A 6,700-nucleotide genomic window follows, 5' to 3' on the forward strand; every position below is an offset into this window, starting at 1 on the left:
TCCCAACAATGGTCAGCAGCAGCTGTGAATGGAAGTTCAAGGTTCTAGCAGTTGCTCAGTCCCACAAGGCAAGCAGGCAAAGAAGAGAGTAAATCTTCCTTCTTCCCATGTCCTTATATAGGTATTCAGCAAAAAGTGTGGGCAAAATTAAAGGTGTGTGCCACCACACCTTTAATCCCAGATGACCTTGAATTTGGAGATCTTCCTGTCTTAATCTTCTGGAATCCATAGCCACTTTGCCTCAAGATCTCCATACTGAGATCCAGGTCAGAAACTTGTGTCTCCCAGCCTCCAGATTAGGATCACTGGTGAATCTTCCAATTCTGGATTGTAGTTCATTCCAGATATAGTCAAGTTGACACCCAGGAATAGACACTACAATACACCCTTGTCAACTTGACACAAATAATAGCACATGTCCTCATGAAACAATAACAGTGCAATGAATACACCTAATGTGATATAAATATTCCTCTTATGATCTCAAATGCGTTTGTAAATTTATAGTGGGGCAATGTCCCTTTCTTAGTGTCTCAACTTAAATACCAATTGATGTTAAAGCTACTGGAACAAAGACAAATGTATTCTTAACAAAGTAAGACAGAATCACTCATATTACTTTTTGGTCCTCATTTTTCCAACTGGTTACATGGCCTTAGTTGGTATTTATAAATACTTTTGTCTACTACCCATTCTGTATTTTCTTCACCCTCAGGAAGCATCTCTGAAAGTCTTAGCTCCTTTCCTGGACAATTCACCTGTACTCTTCATTCCTGATGGGTCTGTTTCCTTTGTCATTCTGCTTGGATTAGGCTATTGTAGTTTCCCATTGACTTTAATCAAGGTCATGTTAGCACTAAGCGATGCCCTAAGCGATCTCCTGCACTCCAGACATAATTCTGTTTACCTCCATTGTGGAGAGCCAATCCAATTTCTCCATGGTAATCTAGATCTACCACTGCTGCTACCACTGTTATTTCTTTCTTAGCCTGTTGATTTAAGGCATTAAAAAGCTCAAAATGACCAGGAGGACATCTGAGCTTCCAATTCAATGAGATGTTTGTTATGGCTCCTAGAAGGAGCACTCTCCCCTCTGGAGCCAAAACTTCTAGGCCAGCAGAACCTAGAGTTACAGGGACAGGAAGCAAATCCTTTCCTAGAGGGTCACTAGGAGTGATAGTGAGTAAACTGTTCCCTTTCCCACCCCCTTGATTCCTGGACCCATGGACCCTAGCTATAGGGGAAAATGAAATATATTGGTCACTGATTCAAAGCATATAATGCCTTATGAAAAACTCTGCCACAGCCTTCCAACCTAATTGGGGTTATTACTGTGTCTTCAAAGGGCCATTCCATCTTTTTTTTTTTTACTTTATTTATTTATTTATTTATTTATTTATTTATTTATTTATTTATTTGATTAACTCTCTTTTCTGTAATCTATCTATCTATCTATCTATATGTGTGTGTGTGATATTTTCTTTATTTACATTTAAAATGCTACCCCCTTTCCTAGTTCCCCTCTGAAAATACCCTATCCCCTCCCCTCTCCTCCTGCTCCCAACCCAATCACTCCCATTCCCAGTCCTGGCATTCTCCTATACTGGGGCATAGAACTTTCATAGGACCTAGGGCCTTTCTTCCAATTGATGACCAATTTTGCCATCCAATGTTACATATACAGCTAGAACAATAAGTTCCAGCATGTGTTTTCTTTGATTGGTGGTTTAGTTGCAAGGAGCTTTGGGGGCACTGGTTAGTTGATATTCATTTCCCTCCTATGGTGCTTCAGACCCCTTCAGCTCCTTGGGTATATTCTCTAGCTTCTTCACTGTGGACCTTGTGCTCTGTCCAATATTTGATTGTGAGCATCCACTTCTGTATTTGCCAAGCATTGGAGAGGGCCTCACGAGACATCAATATCAGGCTCCTGTTAGAAGGCTCTTGTTGGTATCTGCCATAGTGTCTGGGTTTTGTGGTTGTTTATGGGATGGTCAGTTTATGGATGGTCATTCCTTCATTATCTGTTCTGAACTTTGTCTCTGTAACTCCTTCCATGTGTATTTTATTCACCCTTCTAAGAAGGATTCTGAGCTTCTGGGCTAATATCCACTTATCAGATAGTGCGTATCATGTGTGTTTTTGTGACTGAGTTATCTCACTCAAGATGATATCTTCCAGATTCATCCATTTATCTAAGAATTTCATGAATATGTTGTTTTTAATATCTGTGTAGTACTCCATTGTATAAATGAACCACGTTTTCTGTATCCATTCCTATGTTGAGGGACATCTGGGTTCTTTCCAGCTTCTGCCTATTATAAATAAGGCTGCTATGAACATAGTGGAGCATGTGTCCTTATTACATGTTGGAGCATATTCTGGATATATGCCCAGGAGTGGTATTGCTGAATCTTCCAGTAGAACTATGTCTAATTTCCTAAGGAACCACCAAACTGATTTACAGAGTAGTGTATCAGTTTGTAGTCCCACCAGCAATGGAGTTTTCCTCTTTCTCCACATCCTTGCCAGCATCTGCTCTCATCTGAGTTTTCAATCTTAGCCATTCTGACTGGTGTGAGGTAGAATCTCAGGATTGTTTATATTTGCATTTCCCGGATGATTAAGGATGTTGAATATTTTTTTAGGTCCTTCTCAGCCATTCAGTATTCCTTAGTTGAGAATTATTTGTTTAGTTCTATGCCCCATTTTTAATAGGGTGATTCAGTTTTCTGGAGTCCAACTTCTGGTGTTCTTTATATGTATATATATTGGATATTAGCCCCCTATTGAATTTAGGATTAGTAAAGATCTTTTCCCAATCTGTTGGTTGCCTTTTGGTCTGATTGACAGTGTCCTTTGCCTTACAGAAGCTTTGCAATTTTATGAGTACCCATTTATTGATTCTTGATGGTACAACACAAGTCTTTGCTGTTCTGCTCAAGAATCTTTCCCTTGTGACCATATCTTTGAGGCCATTCCCTACTTTCTCCTCTATAAGTTTCAGTATCTCTGGTTTTATGTGAGGTTCCTTGATCCATTGAGACTTGAACTTTGTAAAGGGAGATGAGAATGGATCAATTCCCATTCTTCTACATGATAACTGCCAGTTGAACCAGTACCATTTGTTGAAAATGCTGTCTTCTTTCCACTGGATGGTTTTTAGCTCCTTTGTCAAAGATCAAGTGACCGTAGGTATGTGGATTAATTTCTGGGTCTTCAATTCTATTCCATTGATCTACCTGTCTGTTGCTATACCAGTATCATGTAGTTTTTATCACAATTACTCTGCAGTACAGATTGAGGTCAGGCATGGTACTTCCCCCAGAGGTACTTTTATTGTTGAGAATAGTTTTTGCTACCCTACATTTTTTGTTATTCCAGATGAATTTGCAAATTGCCCTTTCTAACTCTGTGAAGAATTGANTTGGAANTTTGATGGGGATTGCATTGAATCTGTAGATTGCTTTCAGCCAGATAGCCATTTTTACTATAATAATCCTGCCAATCCATGAGCATGGGAGATATTTCCATCTTCTGAGATCTTTGATTTCTTTCTTCAGAGACTTGAAGTCCTTATCATACAGATCTTTCACTTCCTTAGTTAGAGTCAAACCAAGGTACTTTATATTATTTGTGACTATTTTGAAGGGTGTGGTTTTCCTAATTTCTTTCCCAGTCTGTTTATGCTTTGTGTAGAGAAAGGCACTGATTTGTTTGAGTTAATTTTATAAAAAGCTACTTCACTGAAATTGTTTATCATGTTTATGAGTTCTCTGGTGGAATTTTTGGGGTCACTTATATATACTATCATATCACCTGCAAATAGTGATATTTTGACTTCTTCCTTTCCAAATTATATTCCTTTGATCTCCTTTTGTTGTCTAATTGCTCTGGTTAGGAATTCAAATACTATACTGAATAGGTAAGGAGAAAGTAGGTAACCTTGCCTGGTCCCTGATTTTAGTGGGATTTCTTCTAGTTTCTCATCATTTAGTATTTAGTTTAATGTTGGCTACTGGTTTGCTGTATATTGGTTTTATTATGTTTGTGTATGGGCCTTGTGTTCCTGATCTTTCCAGGACTCTTATCATAAAGTGCTTTTGGACTTTGTCAAATACTTTCTCAGTATCTAATGAGATGATCATGTGGTTTTTGTCTTTGAGTTTGTTTATATAGTGGATTATGTTAATGGATTTCCTTCCATATATTGAACCATCCTTGCATCCCTGGGATGAAGAATACTTGATCATGATAGATAATTGTTTTGATGCCTTCTTGGATTTAGGTTTCATGAATTTTATTGAGTATTTTTGCATCAATATTTAGAAGGGAAATTGGTCTGAAGTTCTTTTTCTTTGTTGGGTCTTTGTGTGGTTTAGGTATTAGAGTAATTTTGGCTTCATAGAACAAATTTGGTAGAGTACTTTCTGTTTCTATTTTTCCCACTCCATCTTTCTATCAGACCAGCTGCTTCAAGATGATTGGGAACATGGTAAGACCAGTGAATTCCATGATTGTGGGCTCATTGTCACACTTCTCTGGCTGTGACCATTCCTTGGTCAGAAACAAAACTGTGTAGAATACCATAATGATAGATAAGGCATTCTGTGAGTCCATGGATAGTGGATTTGGCTGAAGCATTATGTGCTAGAAAGGCAAATCCATAACTAGAACAAGTATGTACTCTATTAAGAGCAAAATGCTGCCCTTACCACTGAGGGAGTGGTCCAATATAATCAACCTGCCACCAGGTTGCTGGCCAATCACCTCAAGCAATGATGCCATAACCATGGTACAGTGCTGGTTTCTGCTGTTGACAAGTCTGGTATTCAGCAGCAGCTGTAGCCAGGTCAGCCTTGGTGAGTGGAAGTCCATGTTGTGGAGCCCAAGCATAACCTCTATCTTGTCCACCATGGCCACTTTGTTCATGTGCCCATTAAGCAATGACCAGGACAGCTGGGGAAAGAGGCTGACTGTTCACAGAACACTTGATTACTGAACTCCTCTTTAGCTGAAGTCATGTTTTGGTGAGCATTTACATGGGACACAAATACATATCTTCACATCCTTTGCCCATTTGGTGGATCTATCCACATATTTCTTCCCCAGATGTCTTTCTCACCAATTTTTCCAATTTTGATCTTTCCAAGTCCCTGACCATCCAGCCAATCCATTTGGCTACTGCCAGTGAACAATCTTCCATCTGGCCATTTCTTCTTCCAAAGAAATTGTAATACCATGTATACTGCCCAAAGTTCTGCCCACTGTGAAGATTTTCCTTCACCTGTATCGTTCAGGGTTGTCCTGGAAAGTGATTGTAATGCTGCAGCTGTCCATTACTGGGTGGTTCCTGCATAATGTACAGAGCCATCAGTAAACTAGGCCCTAGTCTTCTCTTCTACAAGCATAGGGAACACACCATGATCCTATGGGCACATGTTTGGCAGCAGATGGCATTGTAACAGGAGTAGAAACCATAGGCATTTGAGCAACTTCTTCATGTAACTTGCTNGTGCCTTCAGGACCTGCTCTGGCCCGATCACCTATATACCACTTCCATTTGATAATAGACTGCTGCTGTGCACATCCCACTTTATGACTTGGAGGGTCTGAGCTCATCATGGGTAGTTCAGGTCTCATGGTAATTTGGTATCCTATTGTCAAACGTTCAGTTTCCACTAAGGCCCAATAGCAGGCCAAGAGCTGTTTTTCAAAGGGAGAATAGTTATCTGCAGATGATGGTAGAGCTTTCCTTCAAAATCCCAAAGGTCTCTTCTGTGATTCACATACAGGGGCCTGCTAGAGGCTCCAAAACAGCATCTCTATCAGCCACAGACACCTCAAGTACCATTGGGTCTGCTGGATTATATGGTCCAAGTGATAGAGCAGCCTGCACAGCAGTCTGGACCTGTTGAAGAGCCTTCTCCTGTTCCAGGCCCCAAACAAAGCCAGCAGCTTCCCTAGTCACTTGGTAAATGGTCCTGAGTAACACACCTAAGTGAGAAATGTGCATGTCAGAGTGTAGAAAATCAATCCAACCAAAATTCGAGCACCATCTACCTCAGTGAAATTCTTAGGAGTCCAGTGGTGTGCGGCATGTAGAGATATTCCTTCTAAGGTGAAAGATAAGTTATTGCATCTGGCCCCTCCCACCACCCAGAAAGAAGCACAACATTTAATGACTCTATTTGAATTCTGGAGGCAGCACATTTCCTGTTCTTTCTGTAGCCACATCCACAATCACAGGCTTATCTCAAGATGGTTGATTGTATGTGTGTGTCAGGAGTGATAATTGTGTACCTAAGGTAACACCATATAGCAGGGTTAGTGTTTAATATTATTATCCACTTTTGTAGTCATGAAGAATTTTATTGCCCAAAAAATGATATATAAACAAACAAACAAACAAACAAACTGTGGTTGAATCCTCAAAAGAGTGACAGATACGCCTAGAGGAACATGCGTAAAAGCTTGTCATTCTAGGCATATATAGCTAAGTTGGTCTTTAGAGGTTTTCAAGAAAGTGCTAAATATTTATGTAAAAGTAGTAAAAGTCCTGAAAAGAATATATATAGTAATATAAAGAAGAAGAAAAGGGGAAGGAGGAGAAGGAGGAGAAAGAGAAGAAAAGAGGAAGAAGAAGAAGAAGAAGAAGAAGAAGAAGAAGAAGAAGAAGAAGAAGAAGAAGAAGAAGAAG

At 39.6% G+C, this 6,700-nt stretch overlaps 1 pseudogene; it reads right to left on the reverse strand.

Annotated features, from left to right (window-relative positions):
- Nucleotides 1-629: 629 nt before the first annotated feature.
- On the reverse strand, nt 630-6,016 carry LOC110330834 (annotated as a pseudogene).
- Nucleotides 6,017-6,700: the final 684 nt, after the last annotated feature.

The sequence above is a fragment of the Mus pahari genome, chromosome 13 (assembly GCF_900095145.1).
Source record: "Mus pahari chromosome 13, PAHARI_EIJ_v1.1, whole genome shotgun sequence".
NCBI classification, from domain to species: domain Eukaryota; kingdom Metazoa; phylum Chordata; class Mammalia; order Rodentia; family Muridae; genus Mus; species Mus pahari.